We start from the raw sequence: 18,485 nt of genomic DNA, 5'->3' as shown, positions 1-18,485 counted from the left end.
AAGGCCTTTTCTGCTGATGGAAGTGAAGGGGAAGGACCTTCCTAACCCTAGAGATAGTAGAGAGGGATAAGTGGGCAATAATAAACCATCAGCCATCTCTCATACCATCTTTCCCACACCTCTCTTCTGCTGACCCTTTCTATATCCACATCTGGTAAGGAATTTCAAACACTGAGCTCTTCTCTGACAACTACAATCTTCCATTTCAATGGAGGAGGGGGAGTCTGTCTCCCAGTTTGCTTTGATAATCTCATATGCCCACCCAAGAACCTCAAATGGAACGTCTGTTTTAGTAGTCTGTGGCTGAAAATGAGAAAGTTCTCAGGGAAGGACAATGGTACTTGGCGGGTGTCAGTCTAGAGAACCACCAGGTCATCCAAGTATAGAAGTCCTGGCATCCTTCAAAGACTATTTCTTGACTGAAAGGAATGCTCACCTCTGCTGTCTTCCGTCCTCAGTCCTCTCTTTGCTCCCTGTTATCTGCTTATGCATCTAAATTGAATTTTAACTGAAGTGTGTTTGCTGCTCCTGCCAACCATATCTTTTTAACCCAAGAAAAAGTTTGGTTTCAGAACAACGGAATAAAAAGTCCCAAAGCACCCGTTACTGGGTAGGGCAATGGACCCCTGAGTGTTGGAGGCACAGGGCTTGACTATTCTGAACAACCTCAGGGATTTGCTGTTTCCTGGGAGCTTGCTAACTTGGAGACTTTTATAGTGGCAATAAAGAGCCTGAAACTACCTCATAAGCCTCTCCATAAGACAGCAAGTCCCCTAGCACTCCTCCTAATTAACTTCTAACCTGCTGGCCATGGGGATTTTTTTTTTCTCCTTTAACTGCTAATGAAGTCTAGAATCTCAAAGTCTCTCTTGATTTTTTACTAGAGCCTTCTAGTCGTTAATTATGAGCCCTGTGTTTTTCTTGCTCACTTGGACTTTATAAGGTGCACTACAGTGGGAACTTACCAATTTTTTTTCCTTATTTAGAGTTAGCTCAATTTCCTTCCAAATTTTTGGCTCACCTCTGCAGGATCAATAGAAACTTAGAAAAACCAACAACAAAAAAACAAGAAGGGAAAGTGGGTAAAGAGATTTGGGATGTGGGGACAAACCAAGGGAGAAGTGCAAGGATGTAATAGTATCTAATTTCCCAGAGAAACACTATCCTTTCTCTTCCTCACTGAGTGAGAAATGTTGGTCTGAGACTGGAGAAAAGAAAATTCAACGAAGTGAAATAATCAGAATAACAATGCATTCAAATTAGCAGAGTATATAGAACCCATTTGAACCAAACACCTACTTATTCACATGTTCATTTATTCGGCCAGCATTAATAAGCCACCTTTTATATGCCAGGCACTTTTCTAAACACTGGGGATGAAGATATGATCACGCCCTCCTGGAAGACCATGCTGTCAAAGGGGATCTCAAGCTCTCTCCCTGAATGACCACATAGTGCTTCAGAGGTGACTTGCCCAGTGCTTAGTCCAGCTGCACAGGCAAGGAACCCATTATCTTCAGAAAATATGAAGGAAAATGCCTCACCACTGTATGTGTCCCATGCTTTAAAAGCACATTGTTTTACTTTACACGTTGCCATGCTTCCCCCCTGAAAAAGAAGGTATTCCAATTAGGGATATAGTGATAAACAGTAAGATAAATTTGTTTCTCATCTATAAGTTTTATCTTAATTGAAAAAAAAAATACCTCAAATGACCATTTCATAGTTTAGCATGTAACTCGGAGATTTTTTCACCCTAGTTGTGAGTCAGAATTACCCAAAAAACTTTTAAAAAACAGAGAAGTTGAGGCAGGCCCTCTATAAGAAGGTTCTGGCATTGTAAGTATGAGGTAAGGCTTACATAATGGGGGGTTGCATTTTTAAATTCCACACGTAATCCTGATGGGCTACTAAAGGCAAGAACCACTGGAAAATACTTATTTATGATCCCCCCCCTCCAAAAAGAGAGAGAGAGAGAGATACTCCCTTACAAGGTATTATTTTACTATCAGTAGAAAGTAGAAAAATGGTTATTTAGATTTTTGGTCCTAAATGAAGATCTTCCAGTGAATCCTGCACAGAATAAATATTCATTGTTAGTTATGATATTTAGCTTTCTTCTCTGTCACTGTGTTGCAGACAGAAGTGCATCCTAGCATTTCCTGATTCTGACAACCATAAGAAGTCACAAGCCAACCATGCTTGAATGCCCTTCCTTTCAAATGACTCATCCATTTATCTTAATACTCGGATGTTAAAACAGAGCTGCCCTCAGAAAAGAGACTTGAAGAAAGCTACATCACCTTTCCATTCCCTTTGACATCTTCTCGGTGGGCATACTTCTAATGTCCTTTAACGTATCCAGAAGAAACTTGGTTAAAGCACACATATCACCCAGAATTTTCAGTTAGAACGATTGACCGACTTCCTTTTTTTTCCCCCTCAATTTACTTTTGATTGCTGTGGTTATTTTATATTTTTAGAATTTGCCTTTGTTATGGGAATCAGAGAGCTTTACATTCTTAGATTGCTTATCTGAGATCAACTCTCCATCTCGTCTTTAATGAAGCCAGATGTTTTTTCACTGTAATTCTGTCGGTATCTTTGGGTGAGATAAGCAAGCAGTCCAGGGACATGACATTTCCCTTTATGTATAAGACAGGAAAATGATTCAATTAAAGTGTAATTTTTTTTTTTTTTTACAAGGAGAAAAGAAATATCTACCTAACTAGATCATCACAAGGTATCTTTAGCCTCAATATATTCATTTAAAAATTCAGCTGATTTGTTCTCACCTTCCTTTGAACAGTGTGGGATGGGCTGGTGGCTTTTTAAATTCAAAGCATAATTTCCAAAAACTTAAAAGTGTGACTTTCATATAAATATAATATGGACCCATTTCAAGGAGTTCAACTCATTAATAAACAAGGAAACCAGTGATAAGGTAAAGGCCGATTCAAAAAGCATTTTGAGGCTTTGAATTTTTACAGGCATCTTGAAACAATGATAGGACAAGAATGGTAGGTTGAACGCAAACCTGCCTGGTGTCCGGCAACTGTTTCTAAGGGTTATCTTTTCTACTTGACAGAAAGTATTTGAATTTCTACTGGAGCAAAATCTGTAGTTTATATATATTTTACTAAATCTTTATTCAGTAATAAACAATGAGTCCAACCAAGTACATTTCCCTAGAATAAATAATCCTTGGGTGTATCTGTTAAACAGTGCCTCCGTTTAACGTTGAAAGAACATGCTTAATACCTTTTTACCCAATTCTCAGGCTTTAAACAATTTTCCTTATAATCAAATGGTAGTAACAATTTCAAAGCAGCTTGCCCTGAGATAGTTGTGAGGACAATATCTAGGTGATGGTGACAAGTCCATTGTTTCCTCCTTCCCAATGCCATTCCTATATATGTGTACACATGTGCACATATATGCATGCATGAAACATGGCAAGTCTGGCACAGCATATGCAAGGTGACAAATTTTTAATCTGTGAAAAGATAAATTTGCTTCTTGGAAAGTTTAAGCAGGCTAGTCCTTAGAGCTAGCCGAATTAATTTCCTTTCTCTACTATCTTCTCTAACTCAGCCATCTGTGTATGCTTCCTGAAGAAGTAGCCACGTGATGATCAGATCAGCATAGCTCTTTGGGACTATTCATGGAACCCACTCCATTGTCCTTCCCAAGGGGCTTTTCCACAGATGTTAGAAATCGAGAAAATAAGGAATGAATTTTCCCAGATGTATATCAAGGAGTGGGTTTACTTCAAGACCTTGGCAGCTTGTTTGTTTTCCGTATAAATTTAGTTTAAATTCCTTTCTATTGAAGTCAGTTACATTCCCTGATAAGCTTTCTAGACCACAAAATAGTAATCTCTTTCATATCTTCTATCATCTCGAGGAAAAGAATATTAAAATCAACTCTTCCAGGGGTGCCTGGGTGGCTCAGTCAGTTAAGCATCTGCCTCTTGATTTTGGCTCAGGTCATGATCTCAGGGTCGTGGGTTGGAGCCCACCGTCAGTGTGCTCCCGGGTAAGTCTGCTTGTCTTCCCCTCTCCCTGCCTGTGCTCACGCTCTCTCTTTCTCTTGCAAATAAACAAATCTTTTTTTTTAAAATTAACTCTTCCATTTGCATCTTATATCCTTGCTTTCATCTTGAAAGTTTCCTGATAGGCAGAGAGGTCCTTAGAGGCTCTCCTCTGATGCTGAGGACCATGGTGATACCAGGATCATGCAGACTAAGTGCAGGTGTTACTGAGTTTTGAAAAGAGAGCCCGCAGGTTTAGAGTCTTATTTTTACTACACAGTATTCAGGATAAAGGGCCAAATCTTTTGGAACTGGGTCAGATCTGATCCTTGCTACTGCCAGTCTGTGGTGGCATTGTAATTTTCTCCAATTTACTAACGAAGGCTAATTATCCAAATAATTCAGCCTGACTATCTGCTCTTGACCACTGCAAATGCCCCTGCTGTTCCTCAAAGCTCTGTTTGTTCCCGATTTCTTCTCTTGTTTTAAACCTCTCACTGTTCTGAGTGCCTTTTATTTAAAGAGAAATTGGATACCTACTGTGTAAATTTCTGCAGGGAGTCTTTTAATGTAGACTGTTGCAATTTCCTCCAGGAATATGCTAATAATTACAATGGGGAGGGACCTGGACTTTGTTATCTACGGAGGAGGAATTGTGTGAGAAAAAGAGGGGGGAAAAGCTCAACTCTTTACACCACTGAAAAGAAAACAAAAAAGAACAAAATAATAAAAGGAGAAAGGAAAACAAAATTATTTGTCAAAGTGCAGGCTGGAAATAGATGGATGCTTAGAAGCAGCGATGGTGGCCACTGGTCTTTGTGCAGGCTCTCAAGAAAAGCCACACATGGAGAGAGATTGGTGAACTTTGGTCCCTCGGGGAAGCAGGCTGAGTTCTGGCCTCCGTAGTCATGGCAACAGAACATCTCCTCTCGCTCCTGGGGAGTAGCAATGGGACCTACTTAGTCCTCTGTCGCCTCTGCTAGAGGTATAGGTGTCTGACTGGAAACCTCACACTCCTGAATTGCTGGTTACAATTGATTTAAGGAGGCGTTAGCTTTTTGTTTCTTGTTTTTGTTTAAGAGACGAGTTTTTGAACTGAATTGGATAGTTGTGCTTCAGCAGAAAGTTTCTGGAAAATAAATATCGTTACCCCAGAACCCGACTTGTATGGGAGTGAGGTTGCATTCACACAGAATTTGATCAACAGCATAACCCTACCCTACGTTGTTTGTGAAGTAGATTATTTAAGATGACCTGGAGTCTTCTCCTTTTACTACCAAGCTGCTCTCAGTGGCCACAGACCGACTGGATCTGACCCTAAACACTCAGAACTCTGTTAGCTTGTCTCAACTAAGAGAAAAGAAAAACGAAAGTCCCTTTTTAGAATTCCTATAGGAGGAATGAGGCAAAATAATTATTTCTGCATCTTGATGTAAGAATTGAAGCATTGGTAATGAGAAGAAATTTGCCTATGGTCCAACCAAAATCAAGTCCTGGCAGGACCCAACAAGGATCCTTAAGTTCTTTGCTTGTCTTTATAGGTGAGGCTTTTGAAACTCTGGTTTGGTGATTGCTTTAAGGGCTTCTTTGGGGACAAAGCAGTCAGCAAACTAGGGGTGTTGGGTGGCTCAGTGGTTGAGTGTTTGCCTTTGAGTGATCCCGGGGTCCTGGAATGGAGTCTTGTATCAGGCTCCCCACAGGGAACCTGCTTCTCCCTCTGCCTATGTCTCTACCTCTCTCTCATGAATAAATAAATAAAATCTTAAAAAAAAAAAAAAAGGAAGTCAGCAAACTAGAAAGGATCATGAATTCATGAATTCACTTTAATTAAAATGATAATAAAACCAATACCTAGTAGTGTTTTTTTTTGGAGTTTCACAGAAGGGGAAGTTCTCAAGGGCAATCAAATAACTATAATATTATTAATAATAATATAACTAAATTTATTGAACTATGCAAATAAGTACTACACAGTTTATATGAATTATGTCTTTTATTTATTTCTAGTTGACTGATGAGGAAGCACATAATTTAAGGATCTTCCTTCAAAGTTATATGGTTTGTAATTGGTAGAGTCAGAATCTAAACTTAGGCCCTCTAACCACTCCACTGCCTTCTACCGTGCTTCTACACAATCATTTAAAATCTACATACATGACAGACTATACAAGATACTCTATGGAAGATAGAATATGAAATGTTTATAAGTTATTTAAAAATCTACTAACTGGGAGCACCTTCATGGCTCAGTCAGTTAAGCATCTGACTCTTGGTTTCGGTTTAGGTCATGAACTCAGGGTTGTGGGATGGAGCTACAAGTTGGACTCTGTGCTCAGTGTGGAGTCTGCTTAAGATTCTCCCTCCTTTTCTTCTTCTTCTTTTTTTTTTTTTTAGGGTTTTATTTATTTATTCACGAGAGACACAGAGAGGCAGAAACATAGGCAGAGAGAGAAGCAGGCTCCCTGCAGGAGCCCAATGTGGGACTTGATCCCAGGACTCCAGGATCCCTGGGCTGAAGCGTGCTCAACCACTGAGCCACACAGGTATCCCTCTCTCTTCTTTTCTATCTGCAATTCCCCCACCTCTCTCTTGCGCTCTCTCTCAAATAAATAAATAAATCTTTTTTAAAAATCTACTAACTATAAGAAGAACCACTAGCCACTTCCCTCAGCTGCACTCCTACTATGTGTTAGGTACTCTACTAGGCACTGTGCACATACTATCTCCATCCCTCAGCACAAACCTGTCAATGAGAGAAACACTATCCCCATCCTATATCTGAAGAAATGAAGCCAAGAGATTTTTAAATTATTTGCCCTGTATTATATTTCAGCACAGAATGAGGTGGAGAGAGGGCCCAAGTGTGCATGATTATAGACCATCAGTGTTTTCAATTTTGTTTGAGGTGTAGCTTTAGTTTTACCAAAAATGACAAGGGGTCAAATCTCTCTTCCTAGTCCTTGACCTTACATTCCTACTAAAGTTTGTTAATGAGACAGAAGTATTAGAAGGATTGTCCTCAGAGGTGCCTGAGAGCTCAGTCGGTTAAGAGTGTGTCTTCAGGGATCCCTGGGTGGCGCAGCGGTTTGGCGCCTGCCTTTGGCCCAGGGCGCGATCCTGGAGACCCGGGATCGAATCCCACGTCGGGCTCCCAGTGTATGGAGCCTGCTTCTCCCTCTGCCTATGTCTCTGCCCCTCTCTCTCTCTCTCTCTCTCTGTGTGACTATCATAAATAAATAAAGAATTTAAAAAAGAAAAAAAGAGTGTGTCTTCAGCTCATCTCACATCATGATCTCAGAGTCCCAGGATCAAGCGCTGCATCAGTCTCTCTGCTCTGGGGGGAGCCTGCTTCTCCCTCTGTCTCTGCCTACTGTTCCCCCTGCTGTGCGCTCTCTCTCTCTCTCTCTCTCTCTCTCTCCCTGTGTGTGTGTTAATTAATTAATTATTATTATTATTTTTTTAAAAAGAAGTATCGTTTCCAGACAACATGAAGTAAAATACACAAATTACCTGAGGGGAAGATGGCAGTCTATCTTTCTAATCTAGATTACCATGGCTCACTGATTAACTGGATTTTCATTCTTTACTACTTGAATGAGTGAAAAATGAATGAATGAAAGAATGAACAAATGTGACAACCTAAGATCTACTAAATTTCTAGCAGGTAGGAACTACAAAAGGTGATTTTATATCCTGATTTTATGCTTTTTCCACCAAAATTCGGCATTTAAGAGGTTATGTTTATTACTGCTGTAGTTAAGGATGAGTGATTGGGGCTTACTTAGTAAGGCTAAGTGAATTGCTCTGAGTTTCAGCTGGTGAATGAAACAGTGGGAACTAGAGTCCAAGGACATTTGAACCACATTGTTCGAGCTGCTCCATCCACGTTCAAATTTCTCTTTAAAAATTTTTTAGAAGTATTCAGATACAAAAGAACAGTTTAGAAGTATCTGTGAGGAATACAGAACAACCATATAAGTAGCACCCAAATACCCATGTCCCCAGTTCATAAATAAAATATTACCTTTTAGATTAGATTAGATTTTTAAATTTCCTTGAATGCTTCCACATCTCATCCCCTTTCTATTTCTGAGGGTGTTTTGAAGATTTTCAGATTTGTTCATATTCCTAGAGAACACATTATTTAGGAGTGTGTGCTTTTGAACTTTAAGTCAATTTAATCAACCTATATGTGTTTTTGTCTTACTTGACATTTTTCCTGAGATTCATCCATGGCATTGAATAAAGCCGTATCTAATTTCTTTCTGCTGTTGCAGAATATTCCGTTATAAAACCTTGTCATGATTTGTTTTTCTATTCTACTTTTGATGACTATTTGTGCCTATGTGTGTGTCTTCTGTTATTTCAGAGTGCTGACAAGAACCTGTGATACACATCTCACAGAGTGTATCTGAGTGTCAGTCATAAGATTTCCACATTTTTTGGTTTGTTAGCTAATACCATATTGTTTTCCAAAGAAGATGGAGCAAGTTCTAATGTTGTACAATTGTGCAGCTTCCCCTCACCAATATTTGATATTGTTACACTTTAGATTTTTACTACTGATTGGTTTAAAATGCTCTCGTTTTGTAGTTTTAATTTTAATTTCCCTTATTACTAATAAGGGTGAGCACCTTTTTATGTAGTTTTGTTGGCAATTCCTCTTTTGTGAAGTACCTACTCTTTTTTTTTTTTTTTTAATTTTTGCCCACTTTTTCTATTGGGTAATTTGCCTTTTTCTTATCTATTTCTAGGCCCTTTTATACATTCTGGAGATTAGGTACTGTCATTTAATCTATTGCAAATAACTTCTTCCAACTTACATAGTGATCTCACTTATTTATGTGGACTTTTGATGAACATAAGTTCTGAATTTTAACATTTGCGTACTTGTCAGTCTCTGCCTTTATGCTTTACCTGCAAAGGCAATCCTCCTTAATCCAAAGTAATGAAAAGATTTTGCCCAAGGTTTTACAGTTTTTCCTTTTACATTTTTGTATTTAATCCAGCTAGAGTTAGTTTTTGCTTACGGTGTTATGTAGAAGTCCAATTAATTCATATTTTTCTGTGTAGATAACCAGCTGTTTCAGACCTATCTATTTTCAATCCTTTTTTTTTTTTTTTTCTCATAGTTCTGCAATGCAAATTCTGTGGTCTCCATATACATGTAGATATGTTTAGGGGCTCTCTAGCCTGCTTTTCCAGGCCCTTCATTCCTGTGATAGTATGATACTGCCTTAATTTTTTTATAGTTTATAGTAATATTTGATATCTGGTAAGGCAAATTCAATTACTTTGGTCTTCTTGAGCAATGTCTTACTATTCTTACACCTTTGATCTTCTCCATAACTTTTAAAATCAGCTTGTCAAATTCCCCTCAACCCCCAGTCTGATGATGTTTTTGGCTAGAATTGAATCTCATCACTTTTAAAGCAGTTTGGTGAGAATTTACATCCTTAGGATATTGCCTTTTTCTTATTAATTTGTAGACTATGCCTGCAGTATGGTTTTCTATTCATTTAAGTCCTTGAAAACATTTTCTTCAATATAATTTTCTCCGTAAAAATTTTATACATGCATTGCTTGATTAATTTCTTGGTACTTCACTTTCTTTTTATTTGAAGCCAATATAAAAGTTATGTTTTAATATTTACCTTTTATAAATTTTTTGAGCATCAATTGCAACTAATCTCTTTATACTTTTTTAATAAACTTTATATTTTAGAGCAGTTTTAGATTTACCAAAAAAAAAGGGAAAATGATAGAGTTCCTGTAAGTCTTGTACGCGGTTTCCTCTATTATTAATTTCTTATTTATATAATGCATTTGTAGTAATGAACCAATATTGATCCATTGTTATGTACATTTTTATTCAAACTTCCTTAGTTTTAGCCTCATATCCTTTATCTGTTCCAGGGTTTCACTAAGACACCACCTTACATTTAGTAACGATGTCTCAGGCTCCCACTGGCTCTGACAGTCTCTAAGTTGCCTTAATTTGATGACCTTAACAATTTTGAAGAGTACTGGTCACATGTTTTATAGAACCCTCTATTGGGATTTGTCTGATGTTTTTCTCAGATTATGGGTTTTGGGGAGGAAAACCATAGAAGTGCCATTTTTATTCCATTTTATTAAGAGTGCATAGCATGGAAGTTGCCCTTGATAATCTGGCTGAGGTAGTGTTTATCAGATTTCACTACTGTAAAATTATTCTTTTGTACCCCGTTCCATACTGTATGCTTCAGAAGGAACTCACTATGCCCAGGCCAAGCTTAAGGAGTGGAGACTCACGTTCCACCTTCATGAGGATCTAAAATCTGCATGAATTATTTGGAATCCTTCCACACAGGAGACTGTCACTTCTCTCTCATTTATTTATTTATTAAATAATTTATTTATATCAGCATGAAGTCATGAATATTTAATTTCTACTCTGTTATAACCTGATATTACTTTATTTATACTGTTGCTAAAATTGTTCCATCTTTGGCCATTGGGAGCTCTTTCAGTTGACTGTGTCCCTTTGACATAGCCTGTAAGGCCATCATTGTGGCCTTGTTTTTCTCTCCCGAGTTCTGCATTTATAATGGATTTTTAAAAATGTATATTGATTTTACATCCAGGTGCCTTGCTGAATTCTTTTAGCAAATCATAATTTTTTCCACAACCATAAATAACCATGGCAAATAATGACAGCTTTTCATCCTTTCAAATTATTACAATTCTTACACCTTTTACTATTTCTTTTGCCTTATTACACTTAAGAAGGACCTCTAATATGATGCTAAGCTGAAATCATAATAGTGGATGCACTTGACTTGTTTTGGATAGTACAGTGAATAAGTTCAACATGACGCCATTGAATAGTGTGTGTACTGTAATTTTTTTCAAAATGTCCTATATCAAGTTAAAGAAGTCTTCTACCAGCCCCATCTTACTATCTTAATTTGTTTTCCCCAGAAACAGATTCTGAAACAATGATTTGAATGCAATAGCTTATTAGATGATCTTTGGACACCCTATAAGGTGAGGGCTTACTGAATTAGGAGAAGAAGGAAATCAATAAAAGGTGCTTTAGAAAGCCCCACTACTAGGAGTCAGAACAAAACCCATTCCTTAGAGTTGCTCACACTGGGAGAGGAGAAAGCTGGGAGTTCTTTGAAGGCTGCCAGGGAAGGAGTAGGAGGTGAATTCTCTGGCAGTCTGGCCTGCTTTATGGGCCACAAGACAAGAACAAACTCTTAGGCAGATACTGCCAGTAGAAGCCTGCCCTGTGTGTACTGAAGTGAGGCCAAAGCACACAGACACCAACAGCACCTGGTACACTTGCAAGGATGCTTGTATTTTATTGCCCTGCAACAGAGGTTGGCTTTATCCAATACATTGTGTCTATTGATGGTCCTTTGATTTTTCTGTTCTAATCTGATATTTTACTACTACTATTATAGATCTTACATTATATTGTATTCATAACAATTGTCTTTTGAATGTTAAATGATCTTGTGTTCTTGGGATAAATGCAACCTGACCCCATTTTCTTTAGGATTTTTACATTCTTGTTCATGGAATGAGATTTGGCTAGAAATGTTCCTTTTTCATATTGCCTTGATCATGTTTTGGTTTCAAGACTATGGTACATCTCCTACTGTAATTTGGGACTTAATTTATTATTCTTAGCTCATTCTCTTTCCACCACATTGGTATTTTTCTTATACCCTAAGTAGAAGACAGTGGCATGTGTAATTATGAGTTAATACAGTGTGGTGATATTGGCAACAGAAAACTGGGTAAAACTGGTATCAACATAAGTGTGTCACCCCCAATAGCATGGGTAATTAGGAATAAGAGGACAGATATACATGTTAACTTCATAAAAAAAGATCAGTGTTGGATCTACGTTTTCTCTTCTTTAACAATTTGGTTTAACCTTACTTAGCATGTCCTTCTCAAATATATCTATACAATATACTAAGCATCATTTTTTAATTGTTGGGAGACAGCTGTATGTCTCTACTTCTTCTACTCCCACACCAAAATCCTCACTCATCCTCTCTAATTACTAAAGTATTTGTGAAGTTGACTGGTGTTGAGCTGTGTTCGGCCACTATACCAGAAACCCTTAGAAGATAGGTCATCCAGAGAATTCGCATCACATTCTCTACTCAGGGGCTCTCCCACCAGCAATACATGAAGAATACTAGATATGGCTTAATTCTATAAAAATGGTACATAGGCTATAAGGACAATGCTGTGAAACAGGATGGGGAGTACACATACCACATATGTACTCTATTGTATGACTTTGGAGTCCTAATGATCTCACTCAATTTAAATTTTTATAAAAACTAAAAAGGGGGGCAGCCTGGGTGGCTCAGCAGTTTAGCGCTGCCTTCAGGCCAGGGTGTGATGTTGGAGACCCATGATCAAGTCCCATGTCAGGCTCCCTGCATGGAGCCTGCTTCTCCCTCTGTCTGTGTCTCTGCCTCTCTCTCTCTCCTCTCTGTGTCTCTCATGAATAAATAAATAAAATCTTAAAAAAAGAAAAAAAAACTACAAATGGCCTCTGTTTTAGATCCCATCTCTATCTACACATTAAACTGAAAGAAGACCTTGACAAAATGAGTGCTTTTATGAAATCAAATATAGAGACCCTTTTTGGCCACTTATTTCTTTCCTTAAGCATGTTGTGGAGTTGAGTCTCTGAGATGCACCCCTAGCCCCTGACTCAGACAGTCAGCTCAACTGCTGACCCTTCTCTCTTTACTGAGCAGCTTGCAGGGCCAACTGCCCATAAGATTTTGCTTCAGTAGTGCTTTTCCTCATTTTCTCTCTTAGATCTGTTTCCTTTCATCCAGCTTCGCCACGTCATGGAGTTAACTCCTTCTATGCCTCACATACAAGCTAGCCCAGACACGTTTGTGAAATTGCCAAAACCTGAATTATGTTCCTTTTCATTTGTTCTGTTCCTCCAGCCTCTTACTTCCTATCTCTTCCCTTTTCTGATGACCCTCTCCCAGTATCTTTGGATTAAGATCCCATTAACTCTCTGCAAATCAATTTTGCAGCCTTAAGATATTTTTTATAAATAAATACAGTTGACCCCTGAACAACATAGGTTTGAACTGCACACATCTGGGGCGCCTGGGTGGCTCAGTGGGTGAGCATCCGCCTTTAGCTCAAGTCGTGATCCCAGGTTCTTCTCCCTCTGCCTATGTCTCTGCTTCTCTCTATGGGTCTCTCATGAATAAATTTTTAAAAAGGAAAAAAAAAAAGGACCTGCACACTTTAACTTACCTAGGAATTTTTTTCGGTAGATACAGGACAGGCATGTAAATATATTTTTTTATTCCTTATGATGTTGTTGATAATATATTCTTTCCTCTGGCTTACTTTATTGTAGGAATATAGTATATAATACATAAGATATGTGAAATACATGTTAATCAACTGTTTATGTTATCAGAAAGACTTCCCGGTCAACAGTAGGCTATTAGTAGTTTGTTTTTAGGGGGTCAAAGCTATATGTGGATTTGCAGCTGTCAGTGACTCTAGACCCCACATTGTTCAGAAGTCAACCATAATTACTTCATTCCTACATCACCCTGTCCCTGCATTTGAAATTCACAGAAGAGCTAAGTTATATGCCAAAGCCATGCAAATATGCATGTACTCTCTCATGACTTACCTTTCTTTCTTTCTTTCTTTCTTTCTTTCTTTCTTTCTTTCTTTCTTTCTTTCTTTCTTTCTCTTTTTCTTTCTTTCTTTCTTTCTTTCTTTCTTTCTTTCTTTCTTTCTTCTTTCTTTCTTTCTTTCTTTCTTTCTTTCTTTCTTTTTCTTTTTTTTTTTTAAAGATTTATTTATTTGAGACAGAGAGAGAGAGAGGTAGAGACACAGGCGGAGGGAGAAGCAGGCTCCACGCAGGGAGCCCCACGTGGCACTCGATCCTGGATCTCCAGGATCACATCCTGCGTGGAAGGCGGCACTAAACCGCTGAGCCACCCGGGCTGCCCCCAACTTACCTTTCTTGAAGTACATTTCTTGTGTTTCCTTGAGCTTGCATCCTAAATTATTATCCTCCAGGCCCCTCACCCCAAGTCTGCACATGCAAAGGTCCTTACAACTGGATACACCTATGCCAGACTCCACTGGAACCACAAACTTCACTGAATATAGGTTACCCTTTAATGGTACACAATCCTCTAATCGCATCAACATGTCGTTATTTTGGACAACTGAAGTTACGTTTCCTTGGGAAGCCTGGGTGACTGAGCAGTTGAGCATCTGCCTTTAGCTCAGGTCATGATACCGGGGTCCAGGGATTCCCAGGGGGATCCTGCTTCTCCCTCTGCCTATATCTCTGCTTCTCTGTGTCTCTCATGAAAAAACAAATAAAATCTTTCTTAAAAACATTTCCTTCATGCTAATATTTCTAATTTAAAAACCAAGATCCAGACCAAAGGGAGAGGAGCTGGGGAAAAAGGGTACTATGTGGTTTAGGGCTCGGTATCTAACAGAAGCAGCCAGGGGACCATTTTTACCCTGCAGCCTTATTGAAATGATCCAGCACACAGAGAGGATTCCAAACTTTGGTGTATATAAGAGTATGAAAGAGCTTTTTTAAAAAGTTAACTTCTTTTCATCTCCTTCACCCCCATTAAGATTTAGCAATTCTCCACTGGGTCCCCAGGACATGTTTTCCCTGAGTGCTCTGGAGAATTGTGGCAGGTAGTCCACCCAGCGGACTCAGAGAACCCCCTGCTGGTTGGTGAGAAAATCGGCAAGAGAGAGGCTCTCAAAGAATTGATGATTTGTGAGCAGTGGCGACCTATAGGGAGCAGGACTCTTACCCTGATTTTTTTCAGCTTCCAATTGTTCTACCCCGTGCAGCACAGAACAAATGGGCATCCCTCCCCATGGCAATAGCCGCATCCCCGCTACAGAGATGTGAGGGAGCTTGAAGAAGAAATGAGCTGAGTTTCATTGTGTCATTGTTCTGTGTCAACCCAGACTGGACTTCACTGCAATACGCATCTGATGCCAGCTACTTGGGGTTACTGCAGATGCCACAAGTTAAGGGCTTAGTCTTCCACGAGACCGACCTCACTTTATTACTTTTTAAAAATATATTTATTTATTTATTTATTTATTTATTTATTTATTTATTTATCAGAAAGAGAGGGAGCACAAGCAAGGGGAGCAGCAAGCAGAGAGAGAAGCAGACTCTGAGGAGCAGGGAGCCCAGCAACGTGGGGCTGGATCCCAGGACCCCAGAATCATGACCTGAGCCAAAGGCAGATGCCACTCAGGTGCCCCTGAGACCATTCTCACTTTAGATGGAGCCTCCAGGCCCTCCTATATTTGACTGACTGGACATAAATTCAGAACTAACTACCACCACCTCAGGTCTGATCATTTTCCAGAATGACTCACAAAACTCCCGGGAAGTGCTCTACTTACTAATACAGTTTCGTTTATAAAGGATACACACAGGGTGAAGTCTGGGATGGTCTGGGAAACAGATCCTCTGTGATATTGTGATTTCTAATAATATATATTTGGACTTTTTCCCTGTGTGTGGCACAGAGCTCCTAAAACCTTTCGAATCACCTGTGACAAGAGTGATAAATGTATCTTATGTTAATAAGGTGAATTTAGAAAGGATCTAGGTGACCTAAGCGCGGGGCTTGGTTGCCAGGGGAACCAGTGGTGTGAGCAGAGGGTTGGAACTTTCAGCCCCACCCCCTGACCTCCAGGGAGGAAAGAGGCGCTGGAGGTTACAATTGATTGCCAATACTCTGTGATTTAATCAACCAGGGCAATGTAATGAAGCCTCCATAAAAACTCCAAAGGAAGGGGTTTGGAGCGCTTTCAGTTGGTGAACCTGTGGAGATCTGGGGAGAGCAGTGCTCTCAAGGTATAGAGGAGCTCTACATTCCCTCCCACATGCCCTGTGCATCTTCTATCTGGCTCTTCCTGAATTTTATTCTTTTACAATAACCCAGTAATCTAGTTAAGCAAATTATTTTTTGTGTGTTTTGTGAGCCACTTCAGCAAATTAACCAAACTCAACTTGGGCATCCTGGGAACCTCCCGTTTGGAGCCAGTCCATCAGAAGCACAAATAACATTCTAGACTTACTTGTGATTGATCTCTGAAGGGGAGTGCAGACTTTTGGGACTGAGCCCTTAACCTCTGGAGTCTGGTGCTACTTCCAGGTAAATAGTGTCAGGATTGAATTGAGCTGTAGGACCCCCAGCTGGTGTCAAAGAATTGCTTGGTGCGGGAACCCCACCACATACACATTGGAATTGGAATTGTTACCTTCCATATCTTCTCCCCTTGGACTCAGGGATTATTACACGCCCAACCAATCAGTGTGCTCACCAATCAAGAAGCATCTCTGAGTTCTGGTGTCCAGAGATTTTACTGGGGTTTCATTATGTAGGAACAATTGCTTAAATTATTCATTATGTGATTGAAGTCAATTTCTAACCCCTTTTACTACCTAGAGGAATGGCTGGCCAGAAGTTCCAATCCCCTAAGCACAAGATTCGTCTTTCTGGTAACCAGCACCCCTCCTAGATAAGGGGTCCATCAGGAGTCATCATTGGCATTGGCAAAAAAAAAGACACTCCAATCATCCTATAAATTGCAAGGGTTTTTGCCAGGACCTGAGGCCAGAGGCCAGATATATTACTGTATCACAGTTGTAAAAGGCATAGATGTGTATGTGTGTATGTGTGTACCTCAGTGCACACTATACATCCTGCTAGAGTCTGAAAACAGAAAAACAAGAGTGATGGGAAAGAAGTCGAAGAGTCCTCTAGGGTACAGTGTACCCAAGGTATAAAGTTTGAGACCTCCCTGGCAAGCATTTAAACAAGTAGAACCTTTCACCCTGAAAATGGCTTATAACATTCCTGCAAGCACCCTTTTCCTGCTTCCCATTTTTCTCTTCTTTTCTTTTTTCTGTTTTTTTTTTTTTCTTTTTCTTTTTTGGCTTTTTCTTTAGTACTGTAATTGGTTGGAACAGACTGAAAAACTGTATGAGCCCATTAGGACCTTAATTACCTGTTAAAGATGAGAGCATCCAGTGAGGGACAACAGAATTTAATCCTTTGAGGGGAACTAATTGAAATTTCTCTTTTGAATCCATGCCCGAGTAGGTTGGGTGAGGACGTCAAACACAGAAACCTGGACTCAGACATCAGCGATACTAATGCCTTGGGGATGGGTTAGGACACAAAGAGGTTGCCCAGTGAAGGGAATGAGAAGTTCAAGTCCAGTTCAGTGCTTTTCTTTCCTCCTGAGCGGAGGCCTGTGTACTATGAATCGTGAGAATAAAAAGAACTATATAAATGCAAAGAAACATTATCATAATTACTTTTGGCATAGAAATATTTTTAGCTAATGTTATTTTAATAAGAGCTGCTGTCAAGGGGAGAAGGCAAATCATTTAAAGCAAAAGTTTGTTCTGATGTTCTCTGAATTAATGTCCCCCCGCCTGTTCTGCTGATTATTTCAAAGCCTGTGAAGCAGCAGCCTAATAGGGTAGCAAGCCTCTTACTCATTCCCAGGGATAATATTGGGCAACTCTCTACACCAGATATAGTGCTTAATATTGCAGGGAAAGGGGGAAGGTGATGGAGCAGTATCTGTCCTCAGGGAGCTTACAGTTTAGGGGTGTGAAGAGCCAGGCATCTGGACAACAAAAATACGAGGCGGAATGACAACTGGGTACAAGCAAGTTATGTGGGTACAAAAAGCAGGGCTCAGAAAATTGCAAGGACAGATGCAGAAACACTTCTTCCCAGGAAGGTCCCACTTGAACAGCTGCTTGAAGAGGCTGTGTGGAATCATATCAGGTTACAGAGGAAAGGGCAATCCAGGCCAAGGAGAGGTCCCAGACAAAGGCAGGGAGTTCTGAGAATGCATATGATTCAACATGTAAATATCAGGGAGTTTTGCCGTATAAACCTGATAAAATTGTATATCTTCAAAAACTCTGCAGAGACATATTGCAGGTTAGAAACACTTTTTTTTTTTTTTTTTTTTTTTAACCAACTGAGACCCTATTCCAGGGCGACTATGCTACAATATTTGTGGCAGATTCCAGCAAACAGTTTTGCCAAGTTCTCCAGGTGATTGTGAAGCATGCTAAGGTCTGAAAACAGATGACACAACTCAGTGATTGTTTTCCTTCCTTCTGGTCAATTTCCCTTTCCCCGATCACATGGCTATTCACATTTTTCCCTTGTCTTCTTAAGCTTCCTGTCTACTGCCACCATTCTTTCTTTTGGCAGATAACTTCCTACACAGAGGAATAAATGTGGCCAAGGAGGAACCTTTCCAGCTTTTCTCACAATCCACGATGAAATCACCTCAAGGGTCCTTCTTCACCTCCTCTCCCTCCTATTTCCCAGCAAGGAGTGTCCTGCTTCTCTATAGT

At 39.6% G+C, this 18,485-nt stretch overlaps 1 long non-coding RNA gene across 1 annotated transcript in view; it reads right to left on the bottom strand.

The window, feature by feature from the left end:
- Positions 1–16,344, bottom strand: part of LOC144284527 (uncharacterized) — an 87,579-nt gene extending 71,235 nt beyond the window's left edge. Inside the window, exon 1 of the long non-coding RNA XR_013352961.1 lies at positions 16,175–16,344. This is a non-coding gene — a long non-coding RNA (uncharacterized LOC144284527). The remainder of the gene's footprint in view (positions 1–16,174) is intronic.
- Positions 16,345–18,485: the final 2,141 nt, after the last annotated feature.

This window comes from Canis aureus, chromosome 15 (genome assembly GCF_053574225.1).
Source record: "Canis aureus isolate CA01 chromosome 15, VMU_Caureus_v.1.0, whole genome shotgun sequence".
Classification (NCBI taxonomy): Eukaryota; Metazoa; Chordata; class Mammalia; order Carnivora; family Canidae; genus Canis; species Canis aureus.
Note: the sequence above shows the minus strand (reverse complement) of the source record. Positions and strands in the feature narration are given on the sequence as shown.